Below are 22,964 nucleotides of genomic sequence, written 5' to 3'. Positions count from 1 at the left end.
AGTCATGACCAAGGAAGTGCTAGTCTCTTTCTATATATGACATGGCTGTGATCACACCTATCAGAAGGAAGTGTGAAGTTTTAGACTTTTCTTTGCCTTAAATGAATTTGTAAAAAATGAAAAGAACTTCAGATTAGCAAAATAAGCATAATTTATTGTTTAACATTTTGAAATCCAAAATATCATTTCATGATGATCATAATTATTAATTTTCAACATATATGTGAAAATTCACAAACCATTTTAAGATTTACAAAGTACATATTTCACAACTCTAGGAATTGCTGAAATTAGTCTAGGGTTTAGCTATTTAAAGGACCCAGGTTGTTTATTCAACCCATGGCATCATTCTCTGCTTAACTCAATCAAAGAAGTATTCACACTTCATAGAGTATAAGGGCATAGACTCATGTTTAGAGTTAGCTTAATACTTCATTAGCATCTTGTGATTATCTGGGAATAAGGGAAGACTCCCTACTTCACATAATAATATCCTCATTTAAAAAAAATTGTCAAAACTTGTTATTTCTAGGAGAAATGGAAAGAAATCTAGAATTATGATTTTTTTTAAAAGTAGCAAAATATTTTAGGATGATTTATGATGGAAGAATAGATAAAAGAGGAAAAAGTTTTAAAAAAAGATCAAACATTGGATTCTAGTTTCATCCTAGCTGGCCTCTCTAAGCCTCAATTTCATTTTTTATAAATTGAGGATCAAATTAAATGGTCTCTTAAACCCTTCAAATTATAACATCTATCATTTATGATTAAATGAACCATAATCCCTCCAATTATTTTAGCATATCCCAAAATAAGTTCAGATGAGTTTTTGTTGTCACTTGTTAGACTAATATTCTTAAAAATTAGGAGATATGTGTCATTATGTGACTTGATGATTTAATGTGACAAATCTTATATGATTTAAGACCTGTTGAGTTCTTGTCCTTTTTTGAGCAAATTCTTACACATCCAAATTAAAATTAATTTTATTTCTCCTAAAACTTATCTTTCTCGAAATTTCCCTATTTATGTTGATGATAATATGCACATTTCCTTTTTTTTTTTTTTACTTTTTATGAATATCTATCCTTGTTCAGGACCTAATTTTCTTTTTCTTAGTCTTATACAAGTCTACTAATTGATTACCTTGCCTTTAGCCTCCCTTCTCTTATCTAAGCTTTACAGAGCCACCAATGCACTCTTCCAAAAACACCATATTATCTCTATTCAGAAATCTTTAATTGCTCCCTATTATCACTAGGATAAAATTTAAAAACCATCTGCATGATCTTTACAAACTTTTTCAGTGTTTCCCAACATCTCATATTATTGCATGTAGTCAATCTAGTCATACAGGTCTCCTAACAATTTCCCCTGTACTACATTATATTTTTACATATATTCCTTTGCACAAGTACTCCCTACTCACCTTGACCTGGAATGCACTGTCATTTTTAATAGGTGGCACTAATAGTTGGGTGAATCACAAGGTTTTCATATAGGAGGTAAATGCAGATTTTATCTTCTCAGAAGATTGCAAGTTCCTAAGGGCAGGAATTATTGTTTGTTTTACCTTTGGAGTCGGTGAAAAACTGCATACAGTGGATGCCTAATAAATGTTTCTTGAATTGAATTTGTTGAGTAAATTCTAAAGTCAAAAGTTTGTGGATCTGCTCAGCATAGCTGAATGGTAATTATCTTAAATTCTGCCATTTTGACTCCTGGTGATTCAATTTCATTTACTTAAAATTGTTCTGTTTTTTAAAGTCTTTTTAATGTCCCTTTCCCCCCTCTCCATTTCTGATTTAACATACATTTGTTTGTTCCTTTGTGTACAATTCACCTTGATGCTTACTTCCTTAATCCACTGATTATTTCATTTTCTTTCTCCCTCTTCCTTTCCAAAGGACTTCCCCCACTCTTTAAGATTCAAGCAAGGCTGAAGAAGTAGAATTTTACATTTTAATACATTTTGTTAGGGATTTAGGAATATACTCATTATAAAAAATAATTGTATCACTGCACATAATCACAGGTAGTATCTGTTTTCATAAACAAAAAGATAGGAGCAAAATTAAATAAGTTGTCAGCAGGCTTAGTTAGGTGGTACAGTGGATAGAGCACCAGCCCTGGAGTCAGGAGAACCTGAGTTCAAATTTGACCTCAGACGCTTAAAAATTGCCTAGCTATGTGACACTGGGCAAGTCACTTAACCCTATTACCTTAAATAAAACTTTTTTTTAAAAAGTTGTCAGCAATATACCAGGTGAGATAGATTTTAAGTTTAGAGTTGTCTTTTCCTAAGGGTACTTTTCTGGCAGAAGAGTCAACAAAGTATCATCAAAACAGCTAATTGATAGACTAAAATCCATAAATGATCAACAATCAGGTTCAACTAATAATGCATATCTCTAGTATTGATTAATAAACCTTCAGCAAATTGCAGTGTTCTGTTAACTTTCCATGTCCTTGTCCTCATATTTTCTTTATTTGAAAACAAGTCAAACTATAAAAAAGGACATTTAGAAATACAAAAAAAGGTTTTTATTATTTATGAAGATGTTATTGATAAGTATGCATTGACTGCAAAATTGATGTACTAGCTAATAAAACACTTAGTGTTCTTCTGCTGTTCTATCATGTAATTACAAAATCAGTTGAGGCCTGAATCTTAGGGCTGCCCATTGTAGAGATTAAAGGACCCAATTTTAACTTTACTGCAGTAACTGCATTTTTTCTACCACTCACTATATTAGTAATAATGCTCTCTTCATTATAATCATTCTAGGTGTCCAATCTCAGGAAAAAACAGATGTTTCAATAGTCCCAGATCAATCCTGCCTTCACCACATATTCACTTTCGATATATATATACATCATCTCCTGGCTGTCTATAATCATGCCCATCTGTTAGGATGGCACTCTTCCCATTTAGAAATCATTTTGCTTCATTTCCCTAAGGCATAAATTTTCAATAAGAGTGGGTTTAGATGGACACTGGATTTTGTGAGATGGGGGAGGGCAGAGGAAACACAACCATACTGCTACCAGGAATATGTAACTTTTGAGATTATAGGCAATGATATTATTTTCCAGACATGTAGCTTCAGGGAAGGGTAGCAATTTGTTGATTAAATTTGTCTTTTTAGAAACTCAGGGGGAAAAATGCTTATTGTTAGGAGATTTATGTTTCTAAACCTCATGAAGACTTCTAAAGTTCTTTTAAGGTTTCATTCAGGGTTACAGGGAACATTGTATTGTGAATCCCAAAGCAGCTACAAGTTTAGAAAGTATAAAAATGAATACAATCCTCTAAACATCTCCATGATATCTTGCTATGCTCTAGTCTTCCTCACATTGACACTTGTCAGTAGTTCAGGAATTCTACCAATACAAGGATCCCAAGATGCTTACACATATATAAAAAATAGGAAAAACTAAGTAAACACTTATTGAGTGCCTTCTATATGCTAGGCATTGTGTTTAGAATCAAACCATGAAACTCTTTTCCATTCCTATAGTGACAAAAATGGAAATTCTCTAACGTGGAAAGAAAAATTTTCTTCAAGCAACTTTCTCAATTGCAAAATTGAAATCTATTTATGTCTTACATCTACTTAATATTTTTTCTTTTCCACAAAATGTCTTAAAGAAAAAATAAACATGTTTTGGAAGGATATACTATTTACAAGCACATAAAAATAATGCATATTAGAAAACATCTGTTTTGGATTTTGCTGCATGCTATGCATATTTTTATCTTAGTATTCCCTAAAATAGACCTGGTTACTAAGATGAAGCCACCTCTTATTTTTATATTTCCTATTCCCCATGCCAGGAAGACATCTTTTGTAGACAAGAATACTCTCAAAATGTTCTCCCATTCATGGAGTCTCATTTTAACTAAAATCAAAATTGTATTTAAAGCAGCAGGAAAACTGACCTCTATCCCACCTCCTGCCCCATATGCCTCAGGTCATTTCCCACAGTGTAAATGAAAGCTTATATAATAATGTTTGTGTCCTAAACAGCAGTTGTTAGCTGTTTGTGGCTAATTAGTTACTTAAGGGAAACCATAATAATTTTCAACAGTGCCCCAAAATGTTTAAATTGTTTTGTGCTTATAGTATTTTACTGGAAAAGAGATAGTAAATCAGCAGGGTTATGGAAAGATCTTTAATGATGTTAATCCACTTCAGGGTCTCCATTAAAGATGTGGCTAGGTAATATTCATGTGCAAATTTGGTTTGGACTTTTAAAAGAAAATATTTTAGCATTCACCTAGATGATGCTCACCTAATGAAAGTTAGGGTGGAGTAGAAAAGATAAATCAATTCTGAGTTCAAAGTCTTTATTTCCCAGAATGATAACTACCCCCACTTCTCCCACCAACACTTTTTAATTTACCAGGAAATAGAAGATAGAAAAAGACTCAAATTTATTGCTACAGCTGTCCCCTAAATGACAGCATTTTCCTCCCCATATCATTATATAAATTATGTTTTCATGGTGGTAATTTTGGAAATCAATTGAGGAAAAATACACTAGAGTGTTCAAAATCATGAAGAAATCTTTGTTGTTGCTGTTTTTATTTAAAATAGTGGCTTAATCCTTCTGGTGGCTGAATGATGCAGAGGGAGTAGAAGGAAAGAGAGTTGGTTTTGGGGTCAGTTTCCACATCAATAAAATGAGAGAATGTGACTAGAGGACCTCTAAGGTGTTTGCCAGCTCTAAGTCTTGGATTCTATAGGATTCTAAATCAGGAAACTCTATATTCAAGTTTGGTCTTTGCCCCAGGCAACCTCTAACACTACTAATTTCAGATGAGTTGCAAAGGGAATTTATACACTGGGATTTCCTTACATTAGTGAAAAGTAGAAGTTCCCTACACTAATGAAAGCATGGGTCTAGTTTCTGCCCCCAAGTACATTTTAGATGTACTATCTTATGAATACATGTATGAAGAGTACCTTCATGCTTTTATCCAGGTTTATTGCAGAACCTTTTGGTTAAGATCTTTGTCTCTTTGAGAAGTATAAATGCAAAGTAACATCCAGAAATTAATGGCAGCAACAGACAGTGTAAAAACCTGTGATCACACAGTGCCTATATATGATACCCCAATCCTTTAGACTTCTTCCCATTACCTTCTAAAATATCTTAAAAAGAAGAGAAAAAGTAATTAGTGAAAAAATGCTCCACATAAAAGGCAATGTCAAACAGATTGTCTGCCAATGGAAAGAATATCAATTTTCCAGACACTGATATAACTTAATTATACAAAAGCAGCAGGAAAGCTGGAAAAGAAATATAGCAACATGAGCACTCTTGAGGTAATTTTGTTCCTTTTGTTACCTTTTATTTAAAATTTAAAACAAATTCTTTCTTCTTTAAAATGATTCTAGAAAAGAGAGAGGCCAGAGTGAAATTTTCCTAAGGATCATTATTATAATACATGAACATTTTTACTATTTGGTATGATTATTATTATTGCCCCCAAAGGCTTACAATTCAGATGCAACTAGGGCAAGTTTTGGGGGTGGAAAGATACAAGGTGTACCTAAAAAGTGATGTGATTAATTTGGGGAAAAACAACTGGAATAGGGGCAGCTAGGTGGCGCAGTGGATAGAGCACTGGCCTTGGAGTCAGGAATACCTGAGTTCAAATCCGGTGGGCAAGGAGGGCCTATATCTGTGTTTTTGTTGGCACAAGGAATTTTTTGGTGAGTAAATTCCCTCTTATAGTTTTAGTCAATTGTCTGGAACACTGAAAAATTATACTTCTTGCTCACTTTGACTCGTCATTATATATCAGAAGTATAACTTGGACTTAGGTCAGTTTAAGGTCAGTCTTCTATCTCCTTACTCAAAATTAACCTTCTACTATTTGCAGTAATAATAATATATTTTAATGGGGGCAACTAGGTGGTGCAGTGGATAGAGCACCAGCCTTGGACTCAGGAGAACCTGAGTTCAAGTGTGACCTCAGACACTTAATAATTACCTAACTGTGTGACCTTGGGCAAATCATTTAACCCCATTGCCTTGCAAAAAACAAAGGAAATAATATATTTTGAAGGGAAATCTAGAAATTCAGGAGATTTGATTTATATGAGTATGTGGGAGTCTTTGTTATGAAGTCTAGTAGCAACATTTTATGCTTGTTCTCTTTTCTAGGTAATAAGTATCTTATCCAATTCAATTCAATGCTTATTTATTAAGCATGACACTGGTTATTTTGGTAGGTAATAAAGTTTCAAAGACCAAAAACTGCAACAGTCCTGAACTTCAGTGTTTTACACTTTACTAGGTGGGAAAACAATATATACAGAGTTAAATAATATATACTAAATCCAAAGTCAACTGTGGGAGAGTGAAGTGATGGAGGTGATGGTAAGAGTGATTAACAAATAAGTTAGGAAAGGCTGCTGAAATTTGAGATACCTGTCCACATAGATATTTGGGATATTATAACAGTGAGTGGTTGTTTCCTCAGCTCATAAGTACTGAGGTAGTTGACTTAAAAAACCCAGAGGAAACGTGATTTATTTTGTTTCTAACAAAATCAAATTGAATGGATAATTGTTGGTATCTAGGCATTATAGTATATAGGTAGAACTGAGTAGAGGACTGGTTGCCTTGCAAAGGAACTTTATAACTTTGAAAACCATGTTTTTCTCTCTCCCTTTTTAGTGTACAATATTCATAGCATCTTTGATGGTTCTGGAAGGGATATAAGTTGCTATGTAATGAAACTGAGGCTAAGAAATGTTTTTTTTTGATTTGCATAGAATGACACAGTCTTCTGGCTTGCTCAGACCACATCCATGCCATTTTATTCACTGCTGGGCATCTCATTTTAGAAATGGCATTGATAAATTGGAGAGTAGTCAGAGCAGGGCAACCCAGATGGTGAAAGGTAGTAGCATATGAGAAGTGGCTAAAGGAACAGGGTATTTCTTAAAGTATAATGTGTTCTCTTTTCAAAATAAACATCAAAGGATCACTATTTTGAGGAGAAAGTTGAAAAGTTCAATGAAAGCAACTAATTCTTCTATCCCTCAATGAATTTGTTAAAACTGGAACAGCTGAACAAGGCACTGTCCTAAAATATGTCTTAATGGTAATTTATCTGCTCTCCTGAATATTCTTCATATATGAACATAGGCTATTAATATTGGAATACAGATTTATTTCTTCCTGGGTGTCTATGGATTTGGTCTTATGGTCTGAGGGTTAAGACTCTAGGAATTCACATTAAACATATATCATAAATTCATTATTGTTTCCAGTTCTTCAAGTCAATGTGAATAATAAGATATAATGGTTTTTCTTATTGTTGTAGCTTTTAAGCTAAGTAATGGGTAATAGAATTTAGAGGGATAGAGAGTTTTTTAAGAAGATTGAACCAACCAAATAATTTTACAGAAAAAGAAACTGAGTTTCAGAGAGAACATGACTTATACTAATAAGTAGCAAGCAGAATAGGAAGATAAATTTAGAGTTGAAAGGAACATTGGAGATGCTTTAAGAATGGAGAATCACAGATTGGGGGCCAGAATATAGCTCAGATGTTATATAAACAAACTTTCTTCATTTTACAAAAGAGGAAATAGACCTAGAGAGGTGTATTGCCTTAGAATAGGTCCCGCAGGTAGTAACTAACAGAACTGGAACTCAATTCTAGGTCCTCTGACTCCCAAACCAATTCTATCTACATATCCCATGCAATATTTGTTCCCCATTTGTCTGTTCTAAATAAATAGATATATATGCGTATATAGATATAGATATGTATTCATGTGAATAAAGAGTTTAGAGCCAGGAATGTAAGGCTTTCAGTTCCATAAATGTTATTAGGTTCTTCTTCTGGCAGAAGCTTAATAATTTTCTCTGAGGTGATGTACTTTATTCATCACTGAAAAGCAGTCACTGCTAGTGGGAATGTTGCAGCTGTTTAACAGCTGCCTTGTAATACTAAATATCACTTTTAAGACCAGAAACTAGGCAGAATACTACATCCAATTAGAAATTCATGGTGGAGGGGGAGGAATATAAATAGACACCTTGGTTGGAAATTGTTCAGAACGCTGAAGCCCTACTTTAGAATGCAAAATAAATAAAACACTATATTCAGTGATAAAGTGATTAGAATAATCATGTTCCAAATTTTAAGTATAGTGGTTGGTACTCCCCAAAAAGTCTAATAGAATATAGATGGATGGTGGTATCCATCAACCAAATTAAAATTTTATGAAAATCTAAGATAAAGAACAACTAGATCATTATGTATTTGTATCCTAAAAGCAACGTATGCTTGTCTTACTTTATACATTAAAGATTTACTGAAAAAAATGTTTCTTTAGTAGATTTAATTTTTATGAATCAAATTGTGGGGAGACAGGCAACATGAATTAGAGGAATAAATGCTGGACCCTGAATCTCTTGGTTCTAAACTATGATTTATGGAGAAGACACAATCTTTCTGAACCTCAATTTCCTCATCTACAAAATGGACAAAATAATACTTTCATTGTCTACCTCTCAGAGTTTCATGAGGAAAATACTTTTTAAACTCTAAAGTATATAACTGAGTGGTCATCATCCTCATTATTTTCCCATGATAATTTCAGGGACAATGCTAAATCTTGGATAAACATGTTTCCCTTTTACGCATTGCCTGATTTTAATAATATGATGCTTTGTATTCATTTTCCTGCCCTCAATTTATGCTTTCCTGATTCCTTTCTTTCTGATAAATACAACATGTTATTTAAAAAGTGCTTTAGAGCTTCATCCTTCTCCTGGTCAACATTTTTATAGAATAAAATAACATTCAAATGAACTCAAATAAATAAACATACAAATAAACTCTAATTTTTATGAATTTAAAAAATTCATTTGTTTTTTTTTCCTAAATGGGGACACACCTCTGTAGGGTAGCTATTGTTTTGAGAGAAGGGGGAAAGGGGAGTATTGCCTATGAGAAGCAATTAAAAGAAACAATTAAAAAATGTCTGTATTTTTCCTATAGATTTGGCAAGGTACATTCTTGAGCTTATGTCACCCTAAAACTATTCTATGAATGAAGCCTTTGTTGTTTTATTTTCCTGTCCTTGGTTACAATGTAAATGTTTTAAACAGTGCTGGGGCTTTATTATGTCAAAGTAAAATTAGATTTTTCTGTTTACAAAAATAGAAGCAAAATTGTTGTGTTAAAGTCTGTTTACCATGTGTTGAATAATATCTTATTAGTTCTTTTGATCAATAGAAAATTAAAAACCACAGGTATTCACAAATTATCATTAATCATGGAATATAATGATAATTCTTTTGTGCTATGTTCACCCCTCAATGCTTTTGCTAGCATGTTTTTGCTCTCTTTGTTTTCTATACCCTTTAAGGGACAATTAAAATAGCATGTCTATAATATATTTCTTAATATGTACTTCCTACTTTTAATAGCTCTTCTCCCTGGAGTTCATATTTTTTTAAAGGTCTAGACTTAAGATTTCATTGGTGTAGGGAAAAAATTACACCATTATTAATGATTCAGAAAACCTTGAGAGATTAAATTTGCCTGAAGTCGGATTGCCAGTAGGTGGGACATGAATGTAGAGCTTTCTAGCTCCAAGCCTAGAATATCTGTCTCCTCCACCATGTTTCCCTTCTGAGATCTACATATCAATCTCTTAAGATTATTATTATTATTTATTGCTAATTATACATGTAACCCCAAATAGAGTGTAAAAAAAGTATTTCTTATTTAATATTTGTGTCTTCTCCAGCACTTAGTACAGTGTTCTACAAAGAAGGAAATACTTAGACTGTCCAATTGCATTACAGAAATAATAAAAGCCCCAGTAAATTTAGAGGCTTTAAAACATGAAAGTGTCATTTAAAAGTGCATATAATATTTAAATCTAGTACCACAAATAACCAGAAGGCCACTGGAAATTATATTTCTAATTCAGCATGACTGCCATTTTGTAGAGCTGTGGAGGAAGATGGGGTAATCATAGGTGGGAGAGTGTAAATGAAGATATTGTTGAACTTAGCTACTTCTTGGGATATTGAAATTCCTGTTTCCTTTATGTTATCACTTAAATTATCTAATTTCCATTCAAGTGGAAAGGTCAGTCAATTAATTCTTTCATAGGAAAACTTGAAATCTAGAAGAATATCGAACTACTACTCAGGAACTTTCATATTGTAATGTTTAGTTACCATTTCCACGGTTTTAATGCCTTCGGGGGCCCATAGTTCTTATATTAATTTTTCCTTTCACCAAAAGTCTTCTTTCTTTACACTGAATTCATTTTCAGAAATCATGTCTATGAAGTTATAACTATCTAGAAGCCTAAAGTTAAAGCCTGTAGGCATTGTTTCACACACTAATGTGAAAAAAAAATCACATTTGCTGTTCTGTTGATTGAAGGAACAGATGCTCATATAAGTCTGAAAACTGAGATACATTCATACTTTCTCTTATAAATAGTGAAGCATTCTAATAATGCAACACAAGGAATTTAGTCTGAGAGATTGGGGGGAAAGTATAAGTAGCATATTGAACTATCTGTGTCCTTTGTATTGAAAATGGAATATAAACAATAAAAGTATTGTCTATATATTTAAAAAAGACTGAAAAATTATTGTGTGCTACTATATAATTATATAATTCTTATCATATTTGACAGTTCACACTGTTTTATACACACATACATAAATTACTGTGCATTTTGAACATGAATTTTAAGATATCCTTCACTGACATTTTTTTTTAAATTTCAAGGGAAAAAATCCAGGCCTGTTGTTTTCTAGGACAAATTTATATAACTACTGTTAAGGAAATACATATTCTTCTTCTATTTACATGGCACTCTTAAGCTCTGTAACTAATCTACATATCTAAAAAAACTTTATTGTAGGTGAGATCATATTTATACATTGAAAACTCAAGTTAATAGGAGTCAATTGATCCTAAACGCTCTAACCACCATTGCAATGATCTATGGTACTCATACAGACAGCACATAGAAATGTAGCTCTACAGAGAGAGAGAAATGAAGCATTAAGATTATTGTGTGTAATGTTGATCAGTGGTATGAAGTAGACTTTTTTAAAAAAGAAAACTTTGAATTAACTTGCAGGACTTATTGGAGTCAGGAATCTTTTCATTTTACAACCGTAACTCTTCTTTTAAGCGCTTTCTTTTAAAAACAAAACAAAACAAAAACATTGTCGAACACTGGTATTTTCCCCCTTTTTTCATTTCAATCCTGAGCTCTGTAAAAATAATATTGAACAACTTTCTATTGACATTAAAACATTGACTTACATTTTGTTTTGTTTATTCTTGTTTATAATGCTGTATAAAAAAAGAAAGACCTGATGTGGGTAGTTGCTTTTTAATTTGCCTATAAAATAGTTTTCCCATATAATATTTTATTTACAGACAATAAACTAAAATGTCTTTGGGCAATATCAATTCATTTATGGTTCCTGGCAGACATGTAATAATATATATTTTTTTCTCTTTATTACAGGAAGAATTCCCATGACACATGATACAGTTCTAAAATGAGTTTTAAATCTATCAACAAGAACTTAAGTGTCTAAAATGAACAGAAATCTATAATAACTGAGAAATTGATAGAGGTAATTTTGAAAATACATTTTTTTAATTTATGTATTTAAACACTACTTTTCCTAGAACCAATGATTATAGTGTTTTTTGTTTTTTGTTTTTTAAACTCAGAACTGTTTCTTGGCACCTGTTCAACAATTCAAGGGTAAGAAAATATATTTATGATGGAAATGTTCTCAAATAGACAATAATGTACACAGTAGCCTTGCCTCCCAAGGTCCTGAGCAAGTTATGGAGCTTAAGAAACTGAGTTTAAGGCTTAGTGCTTATGGTTATAAATTTAATTACACCTTTTATGTACACATCAGTGTCTGTGAATTTGCTATTTTGAAGATATTATTTTGATAATTGTATCTCAGTATATTTCTTTTCCTTATCTATTTTGTTTTAAAAGCATTATTCTGAAAAGGGATACATAAATTTCACCAGGCACAAAAAAGGATTAAGATCCCCTGCTCTATACGAAAAAATACTCTGGTAGGGTCAAACATCAAGTCAAAACCTAAAGAAATTAAATTATATAATGGGAGATGAAGGATAATTCAATTGATTTAAATAACTAATCTTCAAAATTAGTATTATTATCATTGTTATTGCTATTGTTGTTGTTCATTGCAATTCACCAAAAGAATTTTAAGCATCTCCTGCACATATAGGTCAGTTTTGTTTATGAACTATGTACAAAGCAGTCTTGTCTTATATCCCCCAAAACAATCTATAAACTCTCACCAGAAAACAATATCTTTGCTACGTAGCAAAATCAGTATGTCAAAATGTCCTGGGAACAAAGAACAACTGAATGATCAGCAATTATTAAAAAAGTCATTCCAAAACACTATAGTAATTATACCGGTATTATTAACTAACATTAAAAATGAAATCCTGACTCAGTTCTATACTTATGGATTATTCATGTGTTACAAATATAAATTTTCCTTTAGTGAGAGTGTTAGAGTTTTTCTTGTCACATGGAAAAATGTTTTCTATATAAAATGGTACCAACATGTCAATTATAATTATTATAAAATGTAGTAGTTTAAATACCTTCTGTTTTTATTTGATTTTAAATCCATTACCACATCTTTTTAATAGAATCAAAAATGACTTTTAAGTGAAAAGGAAATATTACCACACATCTTATTGATTACTTCATGTCTATAGAATGCATCAAACTATGGGGAGAAACATTAATCAGTTCTTTAATTTTGCAAAATGTTATTTGGAATGTATTCTAACAAAAAGTAATGGATTAATTTATTACTATTGCCTTTAATTATGTACCTATATGTGCTTACCATATTATAATGTAACATAAATAGCATTTTGTATTATTAATTCATTAGTAGAACACAAGTCCATTACCCTAAGGCAATTATGAACATTAACATTTTCTCTCCAAAAAGAGGAAAGGATTTAATAAATGTTCTTTGAACACATTACAAGGAAATTCAGAAGTTTTTGGAACAAGCAAATGATACTTTGCCATGCACTAATAAACTTGATGACAGGTATGAATTTTTTCCAACCATAACTAGAAGCCATCTACCTCCAGTTGAAAAGGCAATGTAAGATGGCTTAGATCCATGAATAGAATCAAAAGAAACTTGAGGGACAATAACCATATGAACTTAGTCAACTGTATTTTGATAAAGAATTATTAAAGAAATGGCTGAAAATAGAGGAATCTGTAGTGACAATTCAAGTCCAATATTTTGCCAACAAAAATTACTGAAACTCAGATTTGGTGATTAACATAGACTACACAAGGAGTCATGAAAGTTGTCTACCACTTTATGTCATGCTGACAAATCTGTCCACTGCCAAACACCTAACAAGGCATGATCTGATGACTAGTATTATATAGCAGAAATTTGTTATCTTTGCATAGACTAAGAAATAACTAATCCCTATTCTACAAATATAGATCTTCAAAACTCTTAGAGAAGTAAACCAATAGACTCTTGGAACTAGACCATTATTGCCTATTGAACTGAGGGATACAAATTCCTGAACATTACATTAATGATTAATAAAAGCAATGTTTGTAATAGATATCATCATATCTAATTTTCATGTGTACAGTACATATTATGAAAAGTTTTTTAAACTATGAAATATGGCAGAGTAGATAAAAATTGTATGAGGACAAAATGAAGTTAAAAATAATCCCTGCTGCCCTACTATAGGAATTGCATCAAAGATGTTTTCTGAGTATCCAATAATACAAAATATATAATTAATACAACTATAAAATAAGCAGCTATTTTATTCATCTGTGCAAGAGTTCCTAGATTATTTGGTATAAAGAAATGATAGCAAGATAATGACTTATCTTAGGACCTCATCCATCTGAACCTTACCAAGAAAATTTAGAATGAGATGGTGATGGTAATAAAAATAATGGTAGAAATAGCACCTTGAATTTCATAAAACACTTTCCATATATTATTTTGTCATATTAGTATCAGGGATAGAATTTTAACATTTTGACTGCCTACATATTAGAGTTTCCACTAAATGGATAACCACTATCCAAGAGCTTCCAAAAAGTATCCTCATTTCAATAACTGGGAATGTTATTGAAAGGATGCTTGTTTGGGTTTTGTATTTAATTAGAAAAAAATTTAAATTGATGCCTTACAATTAGGGGATACAATGAGTTCTTGATGGCTAAGTTCTATCAGACTGAATGAATACCATCATGCAGGCTTTGCGTCTTGCTCTTTTTACTGGAGGAAGTTCAAAGATTCCCTCTAGATGGTTGCCATTATGAAATTAAGTTGATAAAAAAATTCCCAAAATTATACCATAAAAATCTATAAAAATTCCATTAAATATTCTTGAATTTCTTGTCATTTTGAGAGCAAATAGACAGTGTTCATTTCCTTTCATGTAGTTTTAAGAGCATAGTGTATAAAAATATGGTATCTATGAATTTTAATTTATGGTTAATGAAAAATATACTAAAAGTCTATTAGAATTCCAAGGTTTATTCTAAATCTTATACTGTCTTGGCTTGATTTTTATTTTGGAGGGGAGAGGTTGTTTCTCTTCATTTCAGGTCATTAATGATGATGATAATACTACTGATAATAACTAGCATTTTTAAAGAACTTTAAGTGGTACAAAATGCTTTGCAAATATCTCATTTTATCTTCACAGAAAAGACAGGAGGTAAGTATTATTATTTTCCCTTTTTGGCAGATGAGGAAACTGAGGTAGACTATATTAATTGAATTCCGATGGTGTGACTTCAGAATCAATGATCATTTTTTACTATATCACACTACCCGCCAAATTGAGTTAATTTTCAGCCAGCATTTATAAAACACCTTCTGTGTAGCAGACACTGTGCTAGGTAGCTTCTGGGAATTCAAAATCAATCTCTGGATTTAGGATTATCCTTTTGCCTGTGGGCAGGGGGATCAAGGGAAAGAAGTAATATGTACACAAATTAATAAAATTTTTGGAGACAGAAGTCTGGGAGAATCAGTAAAGTTTTCTTATAGGTATTGACATTTACCTGCTTACTTTTTGTGGTCAAGCAAAAAAAAAAAAAGAAAAAATGATATAGGAAGAAAGCTGACATAGCAAAGACATTTAAAAATAATGAATGAAATTTGTTTTACTTTTTTAGTTTAAATTCTTTTATTTCAGTAAAATGACAAATTGAAATTCATTCATAACTGTATTACAACCAATGACCACTTAAATAAGCCAATTAAAAGTAAAGGATTGAATTGGTGACAAGGAATTTGTTTGCTTGCATATCTGTTCAAATCAACAGCCAGATCTTCAATTTAGGTCAGGCTATCACGAAGAGGAAAGGACTGGAGCCTGACATTGAGATGCTCTATTTCACACACTTGCCCTCTGGAAGGACTGGCAAAGGCAGTCACTTAAATTAAGTACAGGTCATCAGACAAGATAACTAATCTATTCTTGAGACAGACAACTTTCACAGCCCAAATCCCCATGGCTTTTACAGATATAAAATGAACTACTTCCTCCTCTACCTCTGTCACTTCATGTTAGACTCATGCTTTTTATTTCCTTAAGTGATATTTCATGTATTTTGTAACTCTCTTGCTCAAAGCAAGGAGAATGTTTTGGTTTATTTATGACCTGCTAACATTAAGCAAAATAAAATGAGTTCCCATAAACCTGGAGATGAAAAATAAAACTTAAAATAATTCTGGCATTTTAGCAAACAAAGCCAAAATATTGTTCAGTTTAGAAGAAAATGGGAATTTTTTTTAAAAAGAGAAAATACATGGATGTATGAATGACCCTTTGAAAATGGTTACCCTGATTCCAGGGTACTGATACTACATCAAATATGCCACTATACTAATTTTAATTGAAAGGATGTTGAATATTTTGTTTTTCTTTAATCTTTTAATGGTTCTATCATGTCCTAAATGTGGATATTCCCTCCATTGGTACTTATCCATAATTTCTTAATCTGTGTGATTCTTAGCTTTATTCTTCAATTAAAATTCTCCACATCCATCCAGTGTATTGGACTATAGCCAGTCTTGTGAGATCTTCCTCTGGGTTGTTTAATATTACATAAGTATCAGTAAAATAACTGCCTTGATTCTTTATTATTTCTTGCTCTAGCTCCTTATTTTGGAGACACCCTTTTCTGTAAATTTAATTCAATCAACAAACATTGTTAGTGATACAAATAGAGAAATGAGACACCCTGTATTTCTAGGATAATGTCTTTTATATGAATAATTTATTTGAGAAAAATGGAAAGACATTTTTGAATAGAGAAAAAAGATTTTCAGTACAACTGAATTTCAGTATTTTTAAAGATGGGAGGTTTTATCAATTAAATCATCTACTGAATTTCCCCATCATCAAGGCTCCAATGTGAAAAATAAGGTCTTGTAAAAGGACATTCATAAGTCAATCAATAAGCATTTCCTAAATATGATCTACAAGCTAGGAATATTGCTATATACTGGAGATACAAAAAAAAAAAGACAAAAGACAGCCTGTCCTCAGGCAGCTTACAGTCTAATGGGGGAGACAATAAGCAAAACAAATACAGGATAATTAAAAAATAATTCACAGAGATACTTGAATTATGGACTGGGAAAAACTTCCAGTTAGAAGAAGGAATTTTACGTGGAACCTAAAGGAAACCAAACAAGTCAGGAGGTAGAGAAGAGAAACAGGATGCCAAACTTGGGGAAGCCCAGATGGAGAGTTTTTGTGGAACAGCAAGGAGGTCATTGTCACTAGAAGGAAGAGTATGGGGGGAGTAGGGGAGGAGTAAGGTAAAAGAAGACTGGCAATATGGGAAGGGACACGTTATGAAGATCTTTGAATGCCAGAGGCTATTTGATCCTATAGGTGAAAGAGAACCACTTCAGTTAATTATTAGGACTTTTGACATGGTCAGAAAAGGACAGCACTGAAGAGGAGAGAAGGATGTATGTAGAGGTATTTAGAAATACATGTAGAGAAAGGTTATAGTAATTTCTCAATGCTTAGAAAGAAGTGTCAATCTGCCTTGTCAGGCATTTCATCACCTTTCAGTTCCCTATACCCATGAAATAATAGGTTCAATCCCAACTTTTCTCCCTGTCCCTAAGTATGAGTAATTCAGAATTCTACAATTTAACCTCTGAGCTATGGAAATAGAAGAATACAGGCATTCCACACATTATAAATCTTATGGAAGCACAAGTCTATAGCTGGATGGGATCATTAAGGTCATCTAATACAATCCTTTTTGGAAACTAAGATCCATAGAGATTAAATGATTTGCCCAAGGACACATTGGAGAATGTGACAAAGTCAGGATTTGGAGTCAATTTTTCCTATGCCAGATTTAGCACTCTTTCCATTGTAACAAATGGAGATTAAAAACTGTTGCTCCATCCAAGTTATGACTATTCAAAGAATCCTTTTTGTTTTATAACTTTAACAATAGCAAAAAATTAAAATACCTTATCTTTAATATAACATAAAACTCTCTTGACTTTAGATGCCAGAGACATAAAGTTTCAAATCCTAAGAGAAACACTAGCTATATGATTCAAGGAAAGTCATTTAACCTCTCAGCCTCAGTTTCCTCCTCTAAAAAATGGGGATAATTAACCTGTCATCATGAAGCACTAACTTCCAGAGCTCTGGAAGCATTAAGTCATTATTTGAGTATTAGATATTGCCATATATATTATCAGAATTGTTCACAGAAATAAGAAATGCTTCCTACTTTAACATTTTCATTTTGTTTGCATGTCAATCATAATTTCCTGCTGCTCTGAGTGACAGATTCCCTTACGTATCTGTGACAGACCACTTATACTATGAAACTCCTGAAGTCTGTGAGATTAGTGACACATTTGAGTCAAGTATTTAAATGTAGTATTTAATATATTTTGGAGAAAATTAACAAAATATTCACTGCATACAATTACAACTGACTTGTCATGTAGCTTATTAATTCAACAAAAGCATATCTTGTGTGACAAGTCACTAATCTGAAAGTTCTTATTATGTCAATATTAGCAAGTATGAGCGATACAGAGACGTATTAACAGGGGTGGATTGTTTACCTAATATCACAGTAGACAACTCTGAAAGGAGAGCTAGACCTTCAACTCTATTTGATCTTGTATATATAAGAATCAGTAACACCAGATAGAGAAGAATCTTTTTAACAGCCAGTACAAAAAAATTTGCTGATCAAAGAATTATCAGTTGTGATTTTTAGGAGAATCCTAGTCTATGAAAAATATTTGTTTGTTTTATAAAGATGAAGAAAGATATTTTAAATCCTTAAATGAATATTTTAAAAAATTCTCTGTTATTTATTTCCTAGGTGATCATGAAAAGGGGAAAGAAAATCACTCACTGCCCTAGTTAAAATTTATGTTCCTGCAACATTCTTTGAATGTATCCAAAATTGGGGTATAGGTATTCTAAGTGCCCTAAAATATTCATTATTGACAATCATCTGTCAGGCTAAACATTTTGGTAACATTGCAATAACTAGACCCTTGAGATGAACAGAACATGGTCACCTTAAAAATAATATTTCCAAAAGATTGTGGGTCATTCTGACCCAGGAACAAATGTAACTCTTCTAGAAGCTAACAACTTATAATTTAAAGTATGGGTCCATGACATTTCGTTGATTTTGCTGTGCCCCACTGCACCGCTAATATTTCAGTAGATGTGGAAAAAATTTAAAAAATTAAACAAGAACTCTGTAAAATAAATGTACTTTTACTTCACATTTGAAAAGGAACTTTTAGAAGGATAGGTTTTGTAAGGAGCCATGCCCCAAAAGATTACCAATAACTTGTAGATGAAGGGATTAGGAACTTGTTTGGCTAGTTTTTTCCTTTCACTCTTATCATGTAATTTTTATTTGTGAGTACAGAACAGACCTTCATTTAGTCATTTAATTTGTTAATCTTATAGATGTTAGTGTAATAGCATGGATTGGTAGCTAGAGGACTGGACTCACAGTCAAGAACAACTCCATTTACATCCCATTTCTGATATTCACAATATATGTGATCATAGGTGAATCATTTAATCACCTCAAGCTTTAAGTAGTTTTCTAAGGCTATAAATTATAGGGCCAGAGATCTTTGGTGAATTAACATAAAGGAGTTAGCATTGCATATGGCAACATTATAAGAAAAATATTTATTTGGAAATCTCTCATACTATGGGAATAGATGACATACAAAGATTGTGCCTTCTCCATACCTCCAAATTTCATCTATGTGGAGAATTTATTAAAACCCCCCCCCAACCAAAACTTCTTATAGGATCCTACAATCCCAGATATGGAGCTCGAAAGTATTTCAGAAACTACAGTTGAGCCCTTTCATATTCTAAATGAGGAAACTGAGGAAAACAAAACTGATATAATTTGTCTCATCATACTGCTAGTAGGTATCTAAGACAAGATTTGAACTTAGGTCTTATTGATTCCAGATACAGCTCTCTATCTGCCATGCCCCCTTTTCATATTCTCTTATTTTATATCAGAGGAAATTCAGGGGCAGAGATGTGATTTGCCCATATCTGAGAACTACTAAGTAGCAGAGTCAGGGATGAATCTTTTGACTACAATTCCAGTGTACCTTAACACACTGCCTGGTAAAGAGTATGTGCATAATAAATTATTGATTGCTGACTATGCCATAATTTATTCTACATATAAATATAGCTGCCTATAAATTAGGAAATATTTGTTTTGATCAGATCATCTTGGAAGACAAATGCTCTGCATCACTGAGAATGAGATCATTGACTTTGCAGAACTAAGCCAAGACTTGCAATGTTTTTTTATTTGTTTCATTTTCATTTTTGTTTTCCTCCCCACCAAAAGAAACAGGTGTTTCTCTTTTATGTGAAATGGAAAGCTGACAATTCCTACTTGTACCATTCCTTCTCACCCATTAATGTTTCTCTGTTGTCACAAGTTAAAAATACATGAACTAAATAGTGAAAACTTCCATGTTGATTATGTTTTTGCCCACTTTCAGCTATCTAAGGATGATAAGTCAAGAGAATTCTGGGTTGGTCTTTTTTTTTTTTTTTTGAGGCTGCTTTAGTGAACATTCAACGCTGTCGGTGAGTTTGGAATTAAAATAAAAACCATCGACCGTTGATTGTACCCTACAGCTAGCCACTATCATCCTCCTTCCAGGACTTTGACTGCAAAAAGAAATAAAAAATCTAGAACACCCAAGGACTCTTCCATCCTCTTGTCCTGCCCAGATTTATTTTTATAAAGGTCACAATCAACATTCATTGCTGTCGGTGGGTTTAACTGTGTGGACAAGCTCACTGAACAATGAATGCAACTGTGGCCCCATTTTATTGCAGTCTCAGGCAAGAGGAATATCATCTATGAAAGCCTTCTTGGGACACAGAAGTCTATTTTTTCATCAACAGATATTTTCTTATCCGAAGACTAACAGACACCATCAAGATTTTCAAGTTTAGTTTGTATCAAATGTTGCTATGAAAACCCAGGTTGTAATAGGGACCTAATCTCCCTGCTCTTCACTGTAATATATAAAAAGGGCAATTCCTACCCATTTAAGGGGGAGAAGTTAACTGGAACTTTACAGAACAGGAAATCACTTAGTCAAATTATTATGAAATTGGTGAGGAGAAGAGTAGAGGTGAATAAAACAGGTCAAATGCAATGATGAAAAAGAAAACTGTTACTTGGAGTAATTCATGATTCTTCTATCATATTATGATGGCATTTTATATTAAAAAATAATACAAAAACTAACCAGGAACTCAAGTGAACGTAGCTAGGGAGAGTATTAAAACTTCCTTATACAATCTCTCCTCTTTATATCCTACCTACAATTTGCCATTCTGTTAAGTAATTTAGCATTCTTTCTATGTTGTGTTCATTTTGACTTGTGTATGTAGCAAATGAGTTACAATAAGGAGAGAAAACATAAATATGTTCGTTTAGCTATTATAATCCACCTGACATGTACCATGGGATTTTCCCCCTAATTAAAGCTATCTTGAATATTTATTTCTTCAATTGTCCTTTTGTTTAGCTCTCTAGGTTCCTTTTCTATTGAATTATAATAATGCTCTACTAATTCTGTCAAAAGGTTCACCTACTTCTGTCAAAAGGCTTACCTGTTTAAATAAAAATAAAGTAAGATGTTGTTTTCAGTCATGCAACTAATTCATTCATTCATTTACAGGCATTTATTAAGTGTTTTACAATGCACAAAAGCTTGAGTTAAATGCTGGAGGGAAGACTCAGTGTAGTATAATCTTTGCAGTGCTGAATTTGTAGTGAGGAAGATGGGTTCAAATTCTACCTCTGATAATTACTAGCTATTTGAATATTGACAAGGGGCTTCTGAGGTCATTTGCACTTTTAAATCTATGTTCCTAGGAATTAGAAATGGTTCCTCCCTGAAGTACCTCAACATCTAGTCTTATGTGTAAGTACTTTTGCCAGGTGGTTAGAGAGATACAGAGATAAATAAAACATGGTCTCTGCCCAAGGGATTTATAATATGGAAATGAATAAAATACTTGAGTGAAAACAAATATATATGGCATTTATTGTGAATTGGCACACATATACTCAGAAACAAAATCTTGATTGCCATGTTTCTGTTGAGTATCACAAACCAAAATCATAATGGTTAAGTTATCAAACTTTATCTCTTCAGAGAATTCAGGTAGAATTGTGCTAGATTGTCCTCATTAAAAGCATTTATTAAGCATCTAATTGTGAGCTTAATAGGGACTCACAGCTAAAAATCCTTCCATCCATCCATCCATCCATCCATCCATTAGATCAACACCTGTTAAGTGCTACAGTGTACAAATTTGGGAGATGCAATGGAGAAGTATAAGATACAAGCACATAACTAAAATTTTCAATTATATGATTAATTTATTAGGGAATTTCAAAACAAAATGCTAAGTGAAGTCTAGGAAGAAGTGAGAGAAATCAAGAAAGTTTTCTTAAAAGACCTATTAAATTTTACTAGAATCCAAAAGTTTCAGATAGCAACTTGTAGTCCACACTAATAAATTGCCTCTTAGACAAGTGTCTTACCAAAAAAAGAAAGAAAACTAAATGCAGTTGTTACTATTGGATTCAGAAAATCTTTGGGCACTTTTATTGGCATTATATGTTAGAGGCATGTTTGCTGGCTTAGAAAGAGCATGAGCTCAAGGAATACAGCAATACTGTTAGGTTCATTTTTTGAGCTGGTTCATTACTACTCCTGGCAGTAGAGTCGGGGAGGTAGGACTAAGATTTTCAATATAGATGCTAAATAGTGTGGATTCTTGATTAACTTTAGCCCTATTGCAGGTCAGAACTCTTATGCTTAAGCAATCCAGCAAACTCAACTCCCTCAATATCAAGCATTACTGGTATGGGCCATCAAATCTAGCCTGAGGAAAAAAGTTGGTAGACCAATTGCATGCAGCATAAGAGAGAAAAATGAAAAAGACCTAAAAGAATGGTGGCTGTGGAAATGAAGAAAAGAGATGTGTAAAAAATATTGTGGAGGTAAAATGATGAGCTTTGGCAACTGACTGGATTTGTGGTGTGAATAAGTGTGATCAATAATTGTTGACAATGAGGTTGTAAAAATGGATGATTGACAGGGTGGTGGTGTTGGGATTAAATAAAACTTTAAATATGAGCTAAGCCTAAGTATTTGGACAGAGAAATGTAGCCATGAGAGAATCCCTCCCTTGTCCATCAACCTTGCTTAGCTGCACACAGGCATGAGAGGATACTTCCCTATCTCCAGAGCCACCCTTT

At 32.6% G+C, this 22,964-nt stretch overlaps 1 long non-coding RNA gene across 1 annotated transcript in view; it reads left to right on the top strand.

Moving 5' to 3' along the window:
• LOC141512934 (uncharacterized) overlaps positions 1–21,194 on the top strand; it is a 95,041-nt gene extending 73,847 nt beyond the window's left edge. Inside the window, exon 3 of the long non-coding RNA XR_012475635.1 lies at positions 11,547–21,194. This is a non-coding gene — a long non-coding RNA (uncharacterized LOC141512934). The remainder of the gene's footprint in view (positions 1–11,546) is intronic.
• The last annotated feature ends 1,770 nt before the right edge of the window (positions 21,195–22,964 follow it).

This window comes from Macrotis lagotis, chromosome 2 (assembly GCF_037893015.1).
Source record: "Macrotis lagotis isolate mMagLag1 chromosome 2, bilby.v1.9.chrom.fasta, whole genome shotgun sequence".
Taxonomy (NCBI): Eukaryota; Metazoa; Chordata; class Mammalia; order Peramelemorphia; family Peramelidae; genus Macrotis; species Macrotis lagotis.
Note: the sequence above shows the minus strand (reverse complement) of the source record. Positions and strands in the feature narration are given on the sequence as shown.